Genomic DNA, 21904 nt, shown 5'->3' with positions numbered 1-21904 from the left:
TATTGATAGTTTGCTGTCAAACTGGGAGGATGAATCTAGTGGTTTCCTATGAAGAACAGTATAGTATAAGCTTTATTATCTGGCAGCCCAGGAAACAGGTGTGCTGGTTAATCAAATTTGCTGGTTATTGGAGTGGGGCTACTGGCCCACTTTACTAGCCTGCTGCCACCAGCTCTGGTTGGTCAGCTAGCTGTGGCCCCCAAACCTGCTGCCAGCTCCCAGCTCTGTGGCCTCTGCCAGTGCCTGTGCCCCTGACCCCAACCCTGATGCTGCCAGCCAGGCAGCCAGCCCCATGGTTACTGGCCCCAGTCTCAGCTAGGCACCCAGCTCCCAACCCTGCTCTGCCAGCTGCCACTATGCAGCTACTGGTGGAGCAGATGCCAGTTAATAGAAAGAGATGGTTATCTGAATTCTGGATAGCCTGGCTTTTACTGGACTGATTCTGGTACTATTCAGTATTTTTAATAGTGACATAGATAAGGGAATAGAAAGTAAACATAAAATTTGTGGTTAACACTAAGCTGAGAGGGTTGCAAACCCTTCAGAGGGCAAGATTAGCATTCAAAGGAAGACTGACAAAGTGGAAAATTTGTCTGAAGTCATCAAGATAAAATCCAGTAAAGAGTAATGCAAAGTACTTCCCTTAGAAGGAAAAATTAAATGCATCACTACAACAAGGACAAGGTTGTAGTCCTGTTGAGAAGGTTCTGGGGTGAAGCTAGATCATAAACTGAATATGAATCAGTAATATGAGGCAGGACTACTGACAGGGGGTGGCAAAGTCAGAGACAGTCCTGGGGCTTGGACATTCAAAAGGGCCTTGGTCTCCCAGGTGTCACTGCAGCTGCTTACAGAGAGGCAGCAGCCTGAGGCCTGGGCCCTTTAAACCATGGATGAAGCCCTGCATAGTGCACTCTGGGTGGCACTCATGGGACGGTGGGGGGAGGCTAGACCCTGGTTCTACCCATTCCACTTGAGAGGTACCCCTTTTGGGAACGCAGAGGTGTCCCCTCACCTAGGGATCCAGCAGTTCTGTTTGCCCCCTGGAACTGAGGGTATTTTAACAGGAAAGATGTATGTAAGACATAGTAATGAATTGTCTTTCTCTTCCAGGCACTGATGAGGCTGGAGTACAACATTCCATTTTGAGAATCACACTTCAGGAAAGATTCAAACAAATCTGACTGCAGAGGAGACCAACAAAAACGAGGAAGGGTTTAGAATACCTGCCCTGTGAGGAAACATTTTAAAAAATGGGCATATTTCATGCTGAGAAGCGAAGACCGCGTGAGAGGCTTTAACAGTCTTCATATATATTAAGAGCTACCAACAGACTGAGTTGAGCCTGAGATTTCTGGAGCTTAGTGCTTCAGCCTCCACAGTATGAGCTAAAAGTCAGCTGCCTCTCATCTAAGGCTGTAGAAAAAACTCATTCTTTCTCTTTGTAAGTGGTCTAGCTGCCACTACATAGGGTCACATTGGCTTACATTAGGACAGTGATCAATTGTTCCCCATGTCTACTGAAGGTAGGACAAGAGGAGAGGGGTTTAATGTGCAGCAAAGGAGATTTGCTTAAATATTAGACAAAAGTTTTCTAACTATAAGGGTAGTTACACTCTGAAATAAGCTCCCCAGGGAGGGTGTATAATCACTATGGGTAAGTTTATACAGCAGTGCTATTCCGAAATAAGATATTCAAGAAGAGTTACTCCAGAACAGTTTATTTCAAAACAATGCTGCTACACAAAAAAATGCATTTCGAAATTGCACTTGAGCTCTATTGTGTGTAGATGATGTATTTCAAAATAGACTTGAACGCACTATGGCTTATTTGAAAATAGGTGCTATTCTCAGCATCTGTGTCTACACATGCATTCTTCTTTCGAAAGAATGCAAAATGAGGGAAATCAAAAATGCAAATGAAGTACAGATTTACATATCTGATGCATCATTTGCATATTCTTCTTTCAAAAGAGCTTTTTTTGAAAGAAGAAAAGCAGCGTAGACGCAGCTTTTTTGAAAGTAAACCCCTTCTAGAACCGTCTTCCCTCTTTTTATGGGAAGAAGGGGTCTTTCAAAGACCGGGTTTAATTTTGAAAGAGCCATGTCTACCCTGTTTTTCTTCTTTCGAAAGAAGTTCTTTTGAAAGAAGAATATTCAAATGAGGCACTAGATATGTAAATCTGCACCTCATTTGCATTTTTGATTTCCCTTATTTGCGTGCCTCTTTCAAAGGAGAAATGCAAGTGTAGACATAGCCTATCTAAATAGCCCCAATTTTGAAATAACAGTTGTGTTGTGTAGACACTAGCCCTGTGTCTGCACATGCCCCTTCCTCTCAAAAGGGGCATGTTAATGAGCAGGTTCAAAAGATGCTAATGAGATGCTTCCATGAATATGCAGCACCTCATTAGCATAATGGTGGCCACAGCAATTCAAAAGTGCAGCTTTTTGAATCACGCACTGCCCATGGAGACAGGACCTTCTGAAAGGACCCCTCCCAGTTTTCAAAAGCCCTTCTTCTGATCACCAGATAGTAAGCAGGGCTTTCGAAAACTGGATGGGTCCTTTCAGAAGGTCCCATCTCCATGGGTGGTGCGCGATTCAAAAGGCCACACTTTCAAATCACCGCAGCTGCCATTATGCTAATGAGGTGCTGCATATTCATTGCAGTGCCTCATTAGTATCTTTTGAACCCGCTCATTAACATATTCCTTTTGAAAGGAAGGGGCATGTGTAGACCCAGCCTAGGATAGTTATTTCAAAATAATGTCAATTATTTCAAAATAGCTTTGCTGTGTAGACCTACCCTATCACTGGAAGCAGGAGATCAGATACTATCAGGAATGGCTTAGATTTATTTTGTTCCACTTCTGTGAGGGCAGCTAGCATTGATGAAAAGATATGTCTTCTAGCTCTACATTACTATGATTCTTTAGGAGTACACAGGAGTGATATCGGGGCTTGTCTACACTACCACCTTCCTTCAAAGGAAGGATGGTAATTAGGGTGATGTGAATTTACTAATGAAGTGCTGCTGTGCATAGGCAGCACTTCATAAAGCAAATTCCCCCCCCGTGGCAACTTCAAAGTTTTAAACTTCTGAGGAGTAAGGGGACTTCAAAGTTGCCCCGGCACTTTGAAGTACCAGCTAGTGAGCCGTGGCTAGGTGCGTATCGGTACTTTGAAGTTTAAAACTTCGAAGTTGCTGGGTGTGGGGTTGCTTAATTAAGTGCTGCCTATGCACTGCAGCACTTCATTAGTAAACTCCCAACACCCTAATTACCATGCTTCCTTCGAAGGAAGGTGGTAGTGTAGACAAGCCCATATAGGAGGAAACAAAGAAGGGAGTGAAACTCTGCAACCATATTCATGTAATAAACAGTAGAAATAGATGTGAACATGACTCCCCCAAAACTGAACATCCCAAGCTATGAGAAGCTCTGAACTTGGCCAGTGTCTAGGAGTGGCCAGTGTGTGAAATCTAATCCTGAGATATGAAGCATTAGCGGCTTTGAGGAAATTTAAATACAGGTTTATATGCTTGGACTTAAAGTTCACCCCTATTGAAAATAGGAGTGTGGATAGTAATGTCAAAAATCCTGGTAATTTCTATAGAATAAATGAAGTGGGGGAAAAACAATAGGAGAAATACAGGAAGTGATTTTTTTTATAATGAGTTGGGGAAGAAAAGGAGAGCTAACAATTTTGCTACTGGGTATAGATAGCAGAATTGCTGAACTTCTCACACACAACAGGAAATCCCAGGATAGTTCTCCTGGCGTGCTCAGTAATTGCAAATTGTGCTAGATGCATTCATAAGCTACTAGATGTAATTGCCAATATTAGCGACTACAGAGAATACATCTGTTTTGTTCCCGATTTTGAAATGTTACGATAAACATTAGTGCTTCAGACTCACTGCTATTTTAAGATCAATGTCTTTGTGTGGGGAATTTATTTCTTCTAGAGGTTTTGAAGGACCACTGCCTTTTTTACCCACTATCCTGGCATCTTGCAAAAGTATGTCAAAATTTAGCTAATTACCTGAAGGAGGATGGGGCTGCTGGGGTTGGGAGGTGGAGTGGGGTGTCTGAGGAACCAGGGAATTGGGCTGCCAGGGCTCAGAGGCAGACCATGGGCCAGGGGATTTGGCTGCCAAAACCCAGAGGCAGAGCAGGCACTGGAAGGTGGGAGGTTGTGGCTGCTTTTGTTGGTCTTTGCTAGGTATATGCAGCATCGGCCACTACTTAATCCAGGGGTAGAGTGGATTCCCAAATTAAGTGGTGCCCTCTGCAGCTGCAGACTCTGCATATGCCTAGGGATGGCTCTGTCACGTAGTCTGTGCCTGACCTGTGCATCTGCAAAGTTGTTACATGGGTTCTTCTCTACCTCACAGGAGTTTTGTGAGGATGAATGCTTTAAGAATTATGAGATGTTCAGATACTAAGGTAATCATTAGGCAGCTAGTGCCTCAGCTTACCATTCTGTAACATAAAATAATACTTCTCTATCTTCAGGACAGTTTATGTAACTAGTCTCAGAGGAGTAGCCATGTTAGTAGGTAGCTTCACAAATAACTAGCAGTCTTGTACCACCTTCGAGAATACAAAATTTCTTGGGTCATGAGTTTTCATGAATTAGATGCACTTCTTCAGATGATTGGAGTAGAAAAAAAATAAACTCTAGGGACATTGTCAGCAGGCAGGAAGAGGGAGAGAAGGGAAAAAAAAAGTTTACCTGGTTACCTGCCATTTGTAGGACCAGTTGATGAAGCAAATTTAGTAGGATGTATCCCGTTCCTGAGAATATCAAAGGTGTGGAAACTGTCCTTGTAATGCATAAGATAGCATTTACATTTTTTAAACAATGTATATTATCCTTTTGTAAATTGTCTTAATTTAGAATGCAAAAAGTCAGGAACCTGTCTTTCATTGAAATTGATAAATGAAAGCACTAGTTTTATGCATATCTATGGAACACCTAATAGATTCCTTACAAATTAATACAATATATGAATAACAGTAATTTGGGAAGTGCTTTGAAATTATATAATTAAGGACAATATGTAATTATTCATAATTATTTAATAAACCCTACAAACCCATCATTCTTCTGCGTATCTTTTTTCTTTTGAATATAAAGTGCATTTATCTATTTATGTGTAAGTGTTTAAAGGGCATTCGTTCTAGGCACCGCAGTCTAATTGGGCAATCAATCATCCCTTAGGAAAACCAGTGTTTTAAGTCATTTGTGCATTACCCTTTTCTGCAACTCGTTGCAAATCTCTAGTGTTGTGGGAAAGGATTTCTTGGCTTTCCCTCCAGATTTATTTACCTGTTGGTCAGCTATTCAAAGATAAACACAAGCTGTAAATTAATTTGGAATCCACACAAGGAAAATAATAATGTAAGGAGGTTTATTTTCACTTTACATTTTAAGCAAAGCAAAGGCAATATGCACAGACAAATGATAAAACAGAGTTTGGTCAGAACCATGAAGTAACCTTCTGTCTGCTTGCTGCTAACTTTTCAGTACACAGCTAAATGAAATGCATTGGGACCTAAGAATTCCTGTGTTGGCATTGTCAGTTTTGGTCATAATTTATGACAGATACTTTTCATCCTCAGGCTCAAGCCTCTGGAAAAGGGACAAAGAATTAGATAAAACAGTCAGAAAACACCAAGTTTTTCAGTATTGTCAGAAATTGTGACATAAAGCAACTTAAGTGCCATCATCAGTGACCACTGTTCCCTCGGTTTTTGTCCATCCAGGGGTGGAATTAGTATTTTTAAGCACACCACCAGCAGAAACATACGGTGTTGGCGGTGGGTGGCTGTGGGCGTGCTGCTAACCAGCTGGGTGGCATTTGAATCTCCCTGGGTGGCCACTCAAACACTGAGCTTACAGGGAACACTACTGGTGACCAAAATAATTATCATTTGATAGCTGCTGATGACCCTATAGTACTTCAAATGAATGCATGGCTTCCATTTTAGCCATCAGCCTAATTCTTAACTAACAAAATCCATTTCATAATAAACATCTCCCATAACTGTTGCTAACTGGACATTGGTGCAGGTCCACTACAAGATAAAGGAGCTGTGCCAGGGATATGCCCCAGCCAGGGACGCAGCCAGATGGTCAGGGTCAGGACTGGCGAATTGCTCCTTTTATCGGCAGCTACACGGCCTCCTCAGGGAAGAGGACATCTGCTTCCCCAAGATCCTCCTGGACGCTCCAGCAGAGAAGCCCTCTGCACCCCTTCCATGGCCATACCTCCCTGTGATCACAGCCCCATCCCAGCCCTGACATGCACCCCAGACCTGGGAGCAAAGGGGATCTTGAACAGGGGCATGCTGACATCCTGACTGTGAGCTCCCTGCTAGGGGATGTAGGTCCCCGCCTTCATCTTCCAGCATAGGCTGGAGTTTCGGAAAACCCATGCGTCATGGGCCCTGTCTGATCATCCTATGTAAATGCCCATGAACTGTCACCTGTGGTTCACCAGGGCCTGCATCATGACAGAGTGGTAGTCCTTCCTGTTAATATAGAGGGCTGCGCTGTGGTCTGGGGCACAGATGGCAATGTGTGTGCCATTGATGGCACCGAAGCAGTATGGGAAGCCGAGGACGGTGAACCCAGTGATGGCTGCATCCAACTCTCCAACATGGACAACCCTCTGGAGCAGCAGCACCTTGATTGCCCTCACAACTTCCAGGGGACAGAGAGTGGACACAATCGTGAGTGCATGAAAAGGTGCCGTGGAGCCTGCCCCACCCAGCCTCCTTCTCTTCCCTGAGCCCTCAGGGCACCCTCCACACACTATGAGGGTGCCCTTCCAGAAGCAGGCCTGTGGGGTGAGGCATCATGGTCCCTGGGGGCTAGGCCTACCTGCCCCCATGTTCTGACTTCTTGCACCCCAACCCCAGAACCCAATGGTCTCCCTTGTCTGGGAGCTCCCTTCTCCAGACCCCCACCCTATGCTGGACCTGTGAGCCGAGCATGCCTTGTGTCCATGAGAACAGCCAGAATGGTTGACTTGCCCACCCTGAACTGCTTTCCCACGGAATGATAGCTGTCCAGCGTGGCCAGCTTCCACACTGCAATGGCTATATGCTTCCTGAGTGGCAGGGCAGGCTGCAAGCAGGTGTCCTGGTGTTGGACAGTGGGGGTGCGCCAGGTTCAGAGCTCCAGAAGTTTCTCTTTCTGCATGTGGAAATTCTGGAGCACTGCATGTTGTCCCACTGTCGCATCACCAGCCGTTCTCACTAGTTGGAGCTGGTCGAGGAGCTCCAGAGGCACTTGATTGCTCAGGAGTTGGGCTTCTCGGCCCTGGTGGCAGGTCTGTCCCACTGGAGGAGCTGAAGACAGTCTGCAATTATGGTGGCCAGCAGCTCAACCAGGGTGTGGGTGTGGTGCTGGAGCTGCTGTGGGTCCATAGCTGTGATTTAGCATCTTGTGGTTCCTGCACGGGTTCTGCTTTACTTTCGTTAGCTAAGCAGTCCTCAGAATATGAACTGAGGAGGAGTTTGGGAGGGGCCCTTTCAGGTACCGTATAGCCAGAGCTTCTGGAAAGGCTTGCCAGCCAAGCAACCCTGTCCGTGGTGTTTTCTGTCCTGTTCTTTCGAAAGGGTAGTCAGGGCTCTGTGGCTGCCCTCTTTTGAAAGACCAGATCAATCTTTCGATCCACTTTTTGTGTGTGACCACGATCTTTCAAAAGAAGATTTTTCAGACAACATCTTTCTAAAGGACTTCTGTAGTGTAGATGTAGCCAGTGACAGGTAGAATTCAATAACTGAATGGGCACTGGCTGTCGGAGATGGCCCTTCTGGCACATTGCAGAGAAAAACTAGAACTACCCCTGCTTGTGCTGTACCTAGTCAGTGAATAAATATAGGATTTTTTTCTCCAAGGATGTCAATCAAGTACCTTCTAGGAACACTAATTTCACACATACAAGCACAGAAAAAAGATTAAAGAAAACGAAAAGAATAAAGAATATGTCACACTTTTCAAATTCTCTCTAGTCTGCAGAGCTGCTGCCAAATCTCCAGGGTAGCAATCTCTTTGCATACTACATTAGTACCTACCTTTGGAATACAGTACCTCTTGTATTTTTACTCCTGGTGGCTGTCTATGTGAGGCTTCTGGATGTAAACTTTCTCCCATTTGGAGACATATGGTTCCACGCTGATATGCTGTATTTAAGGACTCACACTATCTGTTGCAATCATGAGGTTTAGAAACTATTTGGCAGGGCTTTTCATAAGGTGATCTGTTCAGAGAAAACATCACTCTTGTTGTATGATGGCTTTTTAGTGGCAGACATCTGCCTCTCACTTACAATGTGTGTTAATTCATGCTATTGTGAAAGTGTCTCCGAATTTTTTTTTTCTCTTGTGTTTTGTTTAATGTCTTAGGCTATGTCTACACAGCAGTATTATCACAGAATAAGCTATTCCGGACAAGATTTTCTGGAATAGCTTATTTTGAAATAGCATGTCTACACACAAAGGCTGCGTCTACACTAAATCCCCCATGCAAAAGGGGAATGCAAATGATGAAGCTTAAAATGCAAATGAAGCACTAATTTACAAATCTCATGCTTCATTTGCATAATCTTACTTGACTGCATTTTTAGAAGAGGCTTTTTCTAAACCAAAAATATCCATGTAGACAGGATTCCTCCAGAAAATAAATTGAAAGAACCCTTTTTCCAGAAACAAAATGTGTTGCCTGTGTATCCTCTCTCTGTCATAGTTGATAAGACAGTCATAGAGGCAATAGAGCAGCCAACACAATGGGAACATTTTAGGACACCTTACTGAATGAGTTACCTCAAACCATTGCATGGAAAACTGGGAAAGGTATTTGCTTACAGTTGTCAGATTGAGCAAAAGCTACTGATCAAAAATCTAAAGCCTAATATTAATTAAAAACAAACAATCCAGGTGGCATTGTCCTTTGATTTCTTTTCTTTTTTTAGGGGGCGGGGGAGGGGTGGAAGAGACAATGCAACTCTTTGGAGATCAATTGAAAAACTTCTTCAAATAACAATATACTTTTTTTAAAAAAATAATCCAAATCAGCAGCTAGTGGCCACCATACAAGGTTTAATTAGTGCCTGTTTGATAATTTGAAAACATAAAGCACCATGCAAGTGCTACATGCTGTAGTTAATAACTAACTCCAGTGCTGCCATTTAGATAATTCTGATATTTTTGATATCTTTGTTTTCTACATGTTGTACTTTTCCATAATTCCTAGCACCTAAGGGGCCCAGAGTAGGTGTAAGCATGCTCACAGCTGGAGAATGTCCCCAGTGCTAAAGATCCCTTTCCTGAGAAGTTGATCTAGCAGCTATGCACTCCTCCACAGGAGTCCCATAACCAGGGGCATTCCAGGGTAGGCATAAGGCAGACCAGAAGCAGAGCATAAAGAAGTTTAAGATGATACAGAAAAGGATGAGAGGAGGTGTGAGTGGAGTGTCACTCTGAATATCTCCCTAATCAACTTGTAAATGTTAATTAAAAAAAAGGTCAGTTATGCTCCTGATTTGTGAACTTAACCATATTTTAAATCATTTTACCAAATGTGCCCTTTGTCTCTAAATTTAGAAGTGTCCTTTTTTACACTGCTTTATAAGTCAACCAGGATAATTATTGTTGTGATTTTATATTTATGCCCTGTTTTAAGAGGCTTATTTAAAATTAACAGTAGAGGAAAAGGCAATTATCATTAAAAAACAATGACATGAAAACCACAAATAAAAGGCAATTAAAAATTGAAAATAAATAATTACCCCAATCTTTTAGCTCATCGTCACTTACAAATGTTGATATTGACTGATTCAATTTAGTTAGTGGGCTTTGTCAGTTTCATTTCTTCCATTAAAGGTTTAACCTTCTGTACTTCTAACATATAAGAGCAATTGAATGCTTCCAACAGATTTCTGCAAATTCTGCCAAAATCTTGAGTCTCTCTCCCTGAAATGGCAGCTCCATTTATCTTTCTTTGAGGTTTTATACTATTGAAGGACACCTACTGAGGTCCCAGAAATTACAAGTAGGTCTGCTTCTGGGAGGGAAAAGAATGTTAATCCCCTGCTGCAGACATACTTGACATTATAAATGGTGATAGCTCACAAACACCATCACATATCCCTCCCACATCGTATCCCCTTCCCCCTCAAAATGAGTCTCAAATGAACTTTGCTTTTCTGTAAATGCAGAGACTGGCGTATGATCAATCTGGCAACTTAACTCTGCTTGGTTTTTTTTCCCTGTCTAAATGCCAAAAGGCAACTGCTGCTCTCATTTTATACCAGTGTAAACAAAGAGTGAAGAATGTGAAGTCAACAGACAATAAATGTAAAAGACACTAGGGTAAATGAAAGCAGAATTTGTCCCAAAGATCACATAACTTCTATTATACTGTAACTAAAAAAAGAGTCCTCATTCCAGGCTCTGGGCACTCCCGTTTGTCTCAAAATACACAATGTATGCTTGCATAAGCAGACTTCTACATTCCTATGCAACATAACACTAATTCATGTGCTTCACTTTAGATATGTATGTAGGACTTCTAAAAGACTTAAGCACGAGCTTAAAATTAACCATTTGCTTAAGTGCTGTGCCAAATAGGGATGGACTTAAGCATGTATTTAAATAATGGCCTGAACTTAAGCCCTGTTCTCAAAACGTAACATCCCTGGTAGCAGTAAAGATATAACAAAATGTTCTCCACCAGGATGGGAAATTTAACACTGGAGTATTCTTTAAAGCTTAACGAAATAGGGCTAGTTTTGACCGAATCACACACTAGCTGCAAAGCTGTATACAGTCCTATTTACATAAAATTCTTCTTAGAAATAAAGATTTACTAGAAACTGAGGGGAACTTTCAAAGAGTTTAGTAGTTTGGCTGCACTAAGCAACTCAAGGTTTTGGCTTTTTGCTGAAAGTAGACAAACCTCTCCATTTTGTGAAGGGCCTGGCTTGTTCAAGCCTGATACAGGTCCCATGGAAGTCAACAGAAACAGACTCTAAATAGAGTTGGAAAGGTTGCTGGGCAGGAAAATGGAAAGTGTTCCTATGCTTTTCCTCTCTATGTTCATTTTCTGACCAGAAAGTCATGTTCTGGTGATTGTAACTTTCTTGCCCTGGAGTAAGTGTCTACATAGAATTCTGTTTTCTAGAATATGAATGCAACAGGGATGTGGGGAGGTATAAAAAGAAAGAAGGCAGCTTGCTGGGAATTTTTTGACCAAACAAAATCATCATCAGAAAGTGCCGATAGACTGAAACTGAAATGGTTACTGGGAAAGGGATGGTTTTGACAATTCCTTATTTCACTAGTGGGGGGTGGGGTGGGGGAGGAGTTTCAAGTTATGAAAATGTCCCATTTTGATATTTGTTGTTTTGGTTTGTAATGACTTTTTTCACATTTTCTTTCCACAACACTGAAGTGAAATATTTGAATTCACTGAAACCCTTCTTCCTCCCCCTTTCATTCCTGTTTCTTGAAAATTGTCTCTGTTTTGGCATTCCCCCCACAAAAATCAGTATTGGCAATATTTAAAAAAAAATCCCCAGATTTTTTCAGGATAGAAAACCATTTCCAGTCAGCTCAGGAGCTGATCGATTGTGAACCTAATTCTCTCCTCACTGACAGTGGTGACAGGGATAATTCAGTCAAATCAATGGAACTACATCAGTGTAAAATTTAGCAAGAGAGGAATCAGACCTTATTTAATGAATGCTGTATTAGATCTTCAGTGGCTGTAAATCAGCTTAGCGCCTCTGAAGTTATAAGTATGTTAATGTGTAGTAATTGTGGGTCTGGCCCTTGAAATCTTTTCCTTTAAAACAAAAATAATTAGATAATACTAAATGTACTTCTGTTAATCAAGAAATCAGAAAATAGCTTTTGTATTTAATGATTTAGCTGAATATTTGTATGATTCACATTGGGAAAAAAAGAAGGGAAGTAAGAAAAACCTGCTGTAAATATCAGTTCTTTGCTAGTTTTATAGGAGGCTGTCGCTACAGTTTTGGGGGTTTTAAAAAAGGTTCATACTAGTGGAACTCCATTGACTGTCTGTAGTTATGCCTAATTTATAACAGTCGAACTGAGATCATATTCGGTAGGAGCTTGATTATAAAAATGTTGAAAGGTTTGCCTCTTGCGTGTATAGAACTCAGCTGGGTCTCTTGACTTAACAATCACTCTTGTGAGAGTTGGGCTATTACAGTTTGCTCTTGGGCTTAGCATACAATAGCTGGCAAAACTTTCAAAGATATTACAGCATCTCCGCTTCTAGCTAGACTCAGGAAACAAGAAGACATGGGACAATATAAATAAAATTTAATATAATTCAAAATTAAATTATATAAAATTTAATATAATTAAAAATGTATTAAAAAGTATCATTTTTTAATCTCCATCACAGGTTCAATTTGGATTGATTTGAATTTTGGACTGGTTTCTGTGCACTAAAGCAAAATATATAGAAACACAATGAGCTTCTTGAAAATCAAAGAATGGTCAGTGAACATATTTATTTACAGAATAAATCTCCCCTTCACAGTGTAAAGTCCCAATTTTCACCACAGGAAACCTGAGATAATAAAACAATCAGGAAAATTACTTCATTTTTTATCTCAGTGCCACTGAGTTCATAATTTGGTGCACGTACTGGAAATATCCTTCTGGAACAGCTATATGGAACAGAAGACCTATAAAAATATTTTCTATCTATAATTTTTAATGACAGCAGATCCGTCTTAAATGATTGCTTAGTGAGAGGAACCATTTTCCTTAGATGCTTGGGCTTAAATTCCTTTAACTGAGGACTCAGACTAGAAACTGAACAACTGAAACTGAGAAAAGCAGCAGAAATGTAGCATTTTAAAGGGGACAGAAAGCTCATCGACAAATAAATCATTTTGTTAGTCTTTAAAGTGCTACACTTCTGCTGCTTTGTTTTGTTAAGAGTACAGACTAACACGGCTACCTTTCTGTTACTATATGAAACTGAGTTTATGTCTACACTACATGATAAAGTCAAATTTAAGGCAGTTATCTCAATTTTACAAAATCACTGTTGTCTTCACTGTAAACACCATTAGCCCAATTTTAGGGCGCACTAAGTTCGATATCATAACATTGTTGAAAACGGCTGGGTGTAGTGTCAAGTTCAAATTTAAAAGTTTGAGTAAAGGCCAGTGTGGAAGTGCCATGTCTTTAAATTGAATTTATTACCCTCCAGTGGTGTCCCATATGTATCTCACAATGCCCCACTGTCCTCCACTCTGGCGGTTTCTGTCTCTGCTGCTCTCCAGGGCCGTTTCTACACATGCCACTTTCTCTGAAAGTGGCATGTTAATAAACAAACTGAAATATGCTAATAAGGCATGGACGCAAATTCCCTGTGCCTCATTAGCATAAGGTCACATGATTTGGAGTCCGGAAGACGCTCTTCTACACTCCAAAACAACATATAGAAGCATGGCCCCCAGGGAACAAGGAGTCTCCAGAAGGAGGACTTCCTTCCAGAAGACCCCCCGGGGGCCACGCTTCTACATGTTGTTTTGGAGTGCAGAAAAGCATCTTCCGGATTCCAAATCATGTGACCTTATGCTAATGAGGTGCAGGGAATTTGCATCTGTGCCTCATTAGCATATTTTGGGCCGTCTATTAGCATGCCTGTGTAGAAACAGCCCATGTGTGCTGGCATTAGATAACAGGAAACCCGCAAATTTAAATTGGACACCAAGAAGCCCATGGCTGTGGGATCATGCTTGCATGACAGGCTGAGAACCTTCTTTCTTTCTTTGCTATCAGTTCTGTGAGTATATCTACCCATTAAAAATAGCCCCAACATGGAGTTCATGGTTCTGTCTCCACCTCTGCAAGCTGCACACTTGGATTTGTTTTTCAGTGCTGGCTCCAGCCCCTGCCCCACTGCACTGCATGACATCTAGACTGTTGGGTGGGGGAAGTATAATTCTTGTATGAGAGGCTGAGAAACTTCTTTTCTGTGGCTTACATTTGTGCAGGGGCCCCCTCTTCCTGCCCCACAAGCACCACACAGTCAGGTCTTTCATGCACCCAAATATATCATGTGGGTAGCTCCAGACCCAATAAAAGGACGTGCCTGCTATTCAGTGTGGACCATGCTGCCAAGCAGCACGATGTCCTGGCTTGAGGGTGGTGAGGGATTGCTGCCACCAGGGGGACCATTTCAACTGGCCCTGCAGCCAAGGACCCCAAACCAGTCTGCCCGAAAAGATTTCTGGTTCTTGCTGCTGCTGGTGGGAAGTCTTCCCCAGTGGCTAAGATTTTCAGGGGCTTGCTGCCGCTGGTGGGCCATATCAACTGGCTCTACAGCCACAGACCCCACAACTCGCTATGGTAATGAGTGGGGACAGTCACCACACGGTCAATAGGGGCTGCCCCCCATGACCTAAGCAACGCTGAAGGTAACTTGTCCATCCTCCAGTCCCCTATGGGATGAGGGGCTCCAGTCACCTAATAGTCAGTTGAGGCTGCCCTCTCCCCCACTCCTGCCTGAGCAATGCTGCTTGTTGAAATTTGGCAAGCCCCATCCCCCAAGTTGGACAACTCTGTATAGTGAAGTGGGAAGCCAAAAATCTTTTTCCTAACCTTTTCTATCCTCTTTCTTCAAGCTTTGGCCCCCTTAACACAGGGAAAAGTGGCTGGAGGACCAGTTGAGAAGACATGATCACAGACACCTTGCTGCAGTTTAAGCCCAGTGCAGACACCTGCTGCTTTTTGTAAAATCTTTGATATTTCAGTTATTTCTTATCCTATCCTTCTCTGTCCTCAAACTTTGGTCCCCTTAACACAGGGGAAAGTGGCTGGAGGGCCAGCTGATAAGACAGACTCCTGGGTGACACCGGGGCTCAGAAGCATTCATTTGCCAAGGCCCACCCCTCATGTTGGCCAAAAATCCTGCCTCAAAAATCTCTTTTTTCCAAACCTTCACTGTTTTACTCTTTCTTCACGATTTGCATTGTTCCTGTTTTATTTTCAGGGACCATGTTTCTGTAATTATGGGAGGTGGGAAAGTGGCAGAAGGGCCAGTTGAGAAGACTCACACACCTGCTGATTTTTGTACAAGTTTTGATAATTCGGTTATAAAAAGCAATTAAACTACAGAAGCAAGAGATTTCAGTTAATTTGGTGATCTTTGTTGATGCCCTACTTTTCCTTCTTTCCTTCTGGAAAAAGGTCATTTGCTTTCTGCAGGAGGGGAATGAGGGCAATGAAATATGGGAAAATGACATCACATACCCAAAATCAGTTGTGAGGCTTTTTTTCCCACACTGCACCAGGAAAAATACCTAGTATGATGTGGCACTGAAGAAACTGTGGGATAGGTTCCCACAATGCAGTGCTGCAAGTCAATATTTGACGAATGAGTGTGGCAGCAATGTCAATTTTGTGGGCAATCTGCAGGGTGGTGAGGGTACTCAAATTTGAATTTATAAAACCCAGCATTACAAAACTGATTTTAATAAATTCAGGTTTATCTCATAGTGAAGACATCGCCTAAGCTTAGTGGATTTTGTGCCACTCCCAACTGTACATGTTGCAAAAACACCTTGTACACTACACTATACTGCAAAGCCAGCTTGACTTAACTACATCACTCAGTATTCTGAAAAATGTCATGCCCTGTGTGATGTAACAGAGTGGTCCTAAGCTCCTGTGAAAATGTAGCTAGGTTGGAGAAGAATAGGTTCTGCCTCTCTGTGAGATGGGTTTACTATGGCAATGGTAGAACCTTTCTGTCACTGTAATAATTGTCTACACTACAGAGCCACAATGATGGAGTTGCAGCACTACTGCTGTGCTGCTATCATATTTCTAGCAAAGACACATCCAGTCATGTAATTCAGCAACACTGGCAATTTCCACATAGGAGATTGTGATAATGAGGGCACTAGGAAACATTACAGGTCAAGAGTATTTGAGGCCAGGACTACATTGCAGTAATGAATGAAAATTGAGGAAAAAAATAGATCGAATGTCAAAAATAATTTGCCCAGCAATGAGTTCCATTAGGTAAAGGAACAGTGTTCTAGGAAGTGAGACCATTAAAAGAAGATTGGACCAGGAACTGAAATATATATTTAGAAAGAACAAACTATTGGCCCGCAGAGATATGAAGTGGTATTGCAGACCTTTTTATAGGTTTTTTTTTCATCTTTCATTTATACATTTCTATGATTCTTTAAGTAGCAGAGGATGTTACAGTCAGGTATGAAATGTATCCATGTAACCATGTGGGGTCTTAGGCCTTGAAACGGGAAGTCATGTTGCAGGTCAGGATAGAATTGTACTGTTGTTATAGGCTAGGGTTAGAAACAAAATGTGCCTATGAGTTCTCTAGGCCAAGACTAAGATACTTTAGTGGTGCTGGTTGGGGACCAGTTTGAGATTAGAAGAAGGACATTCTAGTCAATGAGGTTTTACAATAGCAGAGAGTGGGAAGCAGTCACAAACTTGCCTTGCACTGTTGCCTGCCATCAGCCAGTGTCACATGAACCCTCAGAATCTTAAATATGTTCCCATATGATATTTAATTATTGATTTACAAGGTATATGGACTTGTAAAGGGTAGATCTTGAGCCTATTTGAGTCATTGAAAAAACTCTAAGGCCACATCTACACTAGCAAGCTCTTTCAGAAAATCAGGTCCCTTTTTCAGAAGAACACAAGGAGCATCCATACACAAAATGCACTTTCAATCTGAAATCAAAAGAATGCAGCTCTTCTTCTGGGAGCCCACTTCCACTCTGGATAGGAAGAACACCTCCTTTCAAAAGCTTCATTCAAAAATAGCATGTGTAGATGGCCTGTGAGCCCTTTTTTGTGAAAGATCAGTCCCCATGGCAATGGATTTGTTGATCGCTGGCCCATTCTTTTGAAAGAGTGTGGGGCTGTGTGGACACTCTCTATTGAAAAATCAGATCACTCTGTTAGTCTGGTTTTTTTGCATGTGGATGTGCTCTTTCGAAAGAAGATCTTCTGGAAGAGCATCTTTAGAAAAATCACTGTAGTGTAGATGCAACTTTACTGAGTTGCATGGTGCAGGATCAAGCACAGAAGTAAGATAAGAGAAAGGTTTGAGATTTCAAATACGGAGTTTACGTGTATGTGTCAGATAAGAACACATATTGAAGTTGCATTGTGAAATATTGCTGTGAAAAATAATATACATGGATACTCAGTGCAATATGGCCAAAACACGCATATGTACAGGGATAGTTGTGTACACAGAAATGGGCCAGAAATAGCTGTCATTAAGGTTTTATAAGCACATCAGTACATGGATTTTTTTTTCACAAAGCATTCAGGTGTGATTTATTCAATACATGAAAGAGAAATTAACAACAAAAGTTCTTTGTAATTTTGCTTCTTTGTCTCTTTTGGTGCATTACAAGTGACTTGGGGTTGGGGGGAACAAATAAACCTTGACTGTCTAATCTAAGTTGTCATTTATTCCTATCTCAAAATGTCTCAAATTTTGTTCAGATGCATGGTAAGTGTAGGGTTGGGTTACAATGTGGAGATGCATTTTCTTGCTGCTATTGTTAATATTCAGAATAAATACCTCCCTTTGTTATTTTATAGATTGGGGCATGAGTGTCTCCTAGAATATAATAGGTTGGGTCTTTATAAAAATGTATGTTCAAAGGTTCTCTTTAAACCTCTGTCTGGCTGTGTGACCAAAATGTCTGGCTTTGTGTGCCACCCCAGAAAAATGTGTGTGTGGTGACTACTGGGGAGATAGTGGTGGGAAACATTTTCTTTAAGGATGTATTAGAAAGTTCAATGCAACTGTGTCTGTGCCTCTTTTCTGTCAGTAACATTAAGAATTAATGTTCAAATATTAGCCAAAAGTGATCTTTAAATTAGGCACCCAAGAGTAAAATTCACAGTTCAGTTTGTACTGTTAGCTAATAATAAAGTCATGCGCACTATTTCTATCCTGTGCCTGGTGTACTGCACAAACTGAACAGTCTAAATTTAAGAATCAAATGAACAAACTAAAATTAACTTTAATTTAGTGACTCCTATAAATAGCACAGTAATGCAACATCGTAATATATGGGCCTCTTTTCACTGACCTTGACTGACTTTGGATCACTCCTAGAATGAACTGAATAAAAAAACTTAATTCATTGTGTAGACTAAAAATTAGGTGCTGAAATTATTTGTGAATAAAATGACAGAATAATTAAATCTGGGGAGTTATGTAATACATTCATAGACAGTTTAAAAACAAAGTAAAAAACAAAAATAATTGACTGGAGCATATATTACAGTTATTTGCCCCTCTTTGGCCGTGTCTACACTAGCCCCAAACTTCGAAATGGCCACGCAAATGGCCATTTCGAAGTTTACTAATGAAGCGCTGAAATGCATATTCAGCGCTTCATTAGCATGCGGGCGGCTGCGGCACTTCGAAATTGACGCGCCGTGCGGCTCGTCCCGACGGGGCTCCTTTTCGAAGGGACCTTGCCTACTTCGAAGTCCCCTTATTCCCATCTGCTCATGGGAATAAGGGGACTTCGAAGTAGGCAGGGTCCTTTTGAAAAGGAGCCCTGTCGGGATGAGACGCGCGGCGGCGAGGCACGTCAATTTCGAAGTGCCGCAGCTGCCCGCATGCTAATGAAGTGCTGAATATGCATTTCAGCGCTTCATTAGTAAACCTCGAAATGGCCATTTGCGTGGCCATTTCAAAGTTTGGGGCTAGTGTAGACGTAGCCTTTGTGGGATGCCTTTCTGCCCCTATAGTCTTAGGGAACAGCTAAGATCTATTTGAGTTAATTTTGTTGTTAATTGCTGTGCTGATCAGTTTCCATAGGCATTGTTTCTGTGATGGTGAATAGATGTGGGCCGGCATATTTTGAATGTTATCTGTTCTGAAGCCATTGGAGCACTTTGCTGCTGTAGAAATGTCCCAGCTCATGAAAGAAAAATGTAAAACAGAATTTGAGCATTGTGTAAAGCTGCATGGTAAATGAAAACTTGTTCTTCAGATCTGCTGGCTCTTCTAAATCTTTGTACTTAGTTTTCCGATGTGGACCTGTGGGCTTTTGTTTTTTTTTTTTAACTGGATGTCTGCACTGTTTATTCTGGCATTGATGTCATGAAAGAATTGGAGACGTTCTTACACATCCATTCTTCAGAGGTTCTGTCATTGGGGAGGATGTTTGTTAGGATGCTGGAGGGCAGAGTCGCACAGAGGACCTGGCAATCTTGGGAGTGACATGGGTCCCAAGCAGAGCACAAGGTAGAGCAGGGAGCAGCAGTGAACAACACATCCGCAAGAGGGAGGCGTCCTGCTGAGGAGAGTGAATTAATTCCCTGAGTGGTAGGCAGAGGTGACATGGTGGCGAGTTCGCCCCACAACATGTCAAAACGGCTGTATGAGATCTGCAGCATGGCTGGGGGATGGGCTGGGTGAGCTGACTTGGGACTATAAAATTACAGTGCAGATATTTGGCCTCAGACTGGATTTCAGGCTCTGAGACCCAGTGAGAGAGCAGAGTTTTGGAGCCCAGGCTCCAGCCTGAACCCAAATGCCTAGATTGCTCCTTTTAACTCCGCAGACTGATCCCTAAGAATCCACATCAACTGACCGGGTCTCTGAGATGCAGTGGTATGCTGAGAAAGAGAGAGAGAGAGACCAGACATGCTTTCTGTTTCTACTCTTATATTTTAAGGTATTATTAATGGCTCCGTGTTGGAAATGTGGCATATTTTAAAATGGATGTATTTTGCCCTGACATTTTGTCCTTTTCCGGAATTTGAGACCTTTGTCCCCATGGGAGTCAAAATAATGTAAATTGTTGCTGTTCCATCTTTCCTTTCTGCCAGGCTAAAAAGTCAGTTGAGCTTTCAAAGAAGCAAAGCATAGCTATGGGTAACCAAACACTGTACACAATCAAAAAAATGAAGGAGACTCAATTCTACTTTCCTTATGCACAGAGCTTGTCCTATTGCAGTCCGACAGTCCTAGCAGCAGTCAAAAAAGTGATACAGAATAAGACAGGGAACTACATCTCTATAAATCCATGGTATGTTCACATCTTAAAAAACTATGTACAGATGTAGTTGCCTCATCTCAAAAAAGATATCTTGGCATTGGAAAAGGTTCAGGAAAAGGCGACAAAAATGATTCGGGGTTTGGAATAGGTGACATATGAAGAAAGATTAAAAGACTAGGACTTTTCAGCTTAGAAAAAGAGGACAGTAAGGAGAGATATGATAAAGGTCTATAAAATCATTACTGGACTTCAGAAAGTAAGTAAGAAAACATATTTAATTGTTCCCATAACACAAGAACTAGTGGTCACGAAATGAATTTAATAGGTAGCAGGTTTAAAACCAACATAAGGGAATATTTCTTCCCACAATGCACAGTTAACCTGTGGAACTCCTTGCCAGAGGGCATTGTGAAGAACAGGGATTTGACAGGGTTAAAAAAAGAACTAGATGAATACATGCTGGAAAAGTCCATCCAATGGCTATTAACAAAGGTGTGTAGGAACGGTGTCCCTAGCCTCTGTAGCTGTGTCCACACTAGAGAGTTTTCTCAACAAAATGCCGGTTTTGTCAACCAAACTCAGAAAGTATCCACACTACAAGTGCATTCTGTCAATAGAAATTGACAGAACTTGGCACTTTTGTAAAAAACTTTCTCCCTCTCCACCATCAGGCAGAATGCCTTTCTTGACAGCATCTGTCAGCAAAAAAGCTGTGTGGAGGCTCTGGGAGGCCCTCTGTTGATAGACAGGCCTTCCAGGTCACTAGGCAGCCCTGTCTGCTGTGCTTCTCGTTAGCCATTCTGTCAAGAGAGTTGCCAAGCACTCCAGCCACTTTCTGGCGACGGAACAGATCACTTTTTCAAGCTGATTGCTGGCTGGCTGTAATCTGTTGACAGAAGTTTTGTTGGTTCTGTCGAGAGATAACTGTAGTGTAGGCATAGCCTGTTTGTCAGAATCTGGGAATGGACAACAGGGGGATGTATCACTTGGTAATTAACTGTTCTGCTCATTCCCTCTGGGGCACCTGTCATTGACCACTGTCAGAAGACAGCAACGAAGGGTCCTGTGGAACCGTATAGACTAACAGAAAAGTTTTGAGCATGAGCTTTCGTGAGCACAGGCTCACTGAGTCTGTGCTCACGAAAGCTCATGCTCAAAACTTTTGTGTTAGTCTATAAGGTGCCACAGGACCCTTTGTTGCTGTTACAGATCCAGACTAACACGGCTACCCCTCCGATACTTGTCAGAAGACAGGATACTGAGCTAGATGGACCTTTGGTCTTACCCAGTATGGCCATTCTTATGATGCTGACGAGACCCTTTGCAAGATGTAAGGAGTGTAAGAATTGGCCAAAGCTATTTAAATACTAGTTTCTTGAGTCTCAAGGGGAAGCTGACATCCCTCACTGGTCTTTTACAGTAACGCTGTTTTATCAGTATTATATTATTTCTTCACCCTATTTTGGAAGCTGTAGACAAACTGATTATTTGTTATTTTAATGTACGGTATAATATTGTACAGTTTGTGGGCCCACCTCTGAGGTGCTCAGTTCTGCAAACTCCAAGCAAGGTTGGCACCTTAAAGAATTTAGCCAATTGGCTTTAATGGGAATAGCAGTTGTTCATGAGCCTTTCAGCAGCTCGTAAGAGGATTCACAATCTTGCCTCTGTAAATAGCTCCAGGTGATGAATTAAAGAGGAATTCTGATAAGTTTCCATGGGGAGTGGAATTTACTCTGCCTTCATTCTCAGCATAGCAAACATTTGTGGATAGTGAGCCCAAGCCAAGTGGATGGATACTGGAGATCTGCAGGG

Source organism: Carettochelys insculpta, chromosome 6 (assembly GCF_033958435.1).
Source record: "Carettochelys insculpta isolate YL-2023 chromosome 6, ASM3395843v1, whole genome shotgun sequence".
Taxonomy (NCBI): domain Eukaryota; kingdom Metazoa; phylum Chordata; order Testudines; family Carettochelyidae; genus Carettochelys; species Carettochelys insculpta.
The sequence above is the reverse complement of the archived record's forward strand: the minus strand, read 5'-3'. Positions refer to the sequence as shown.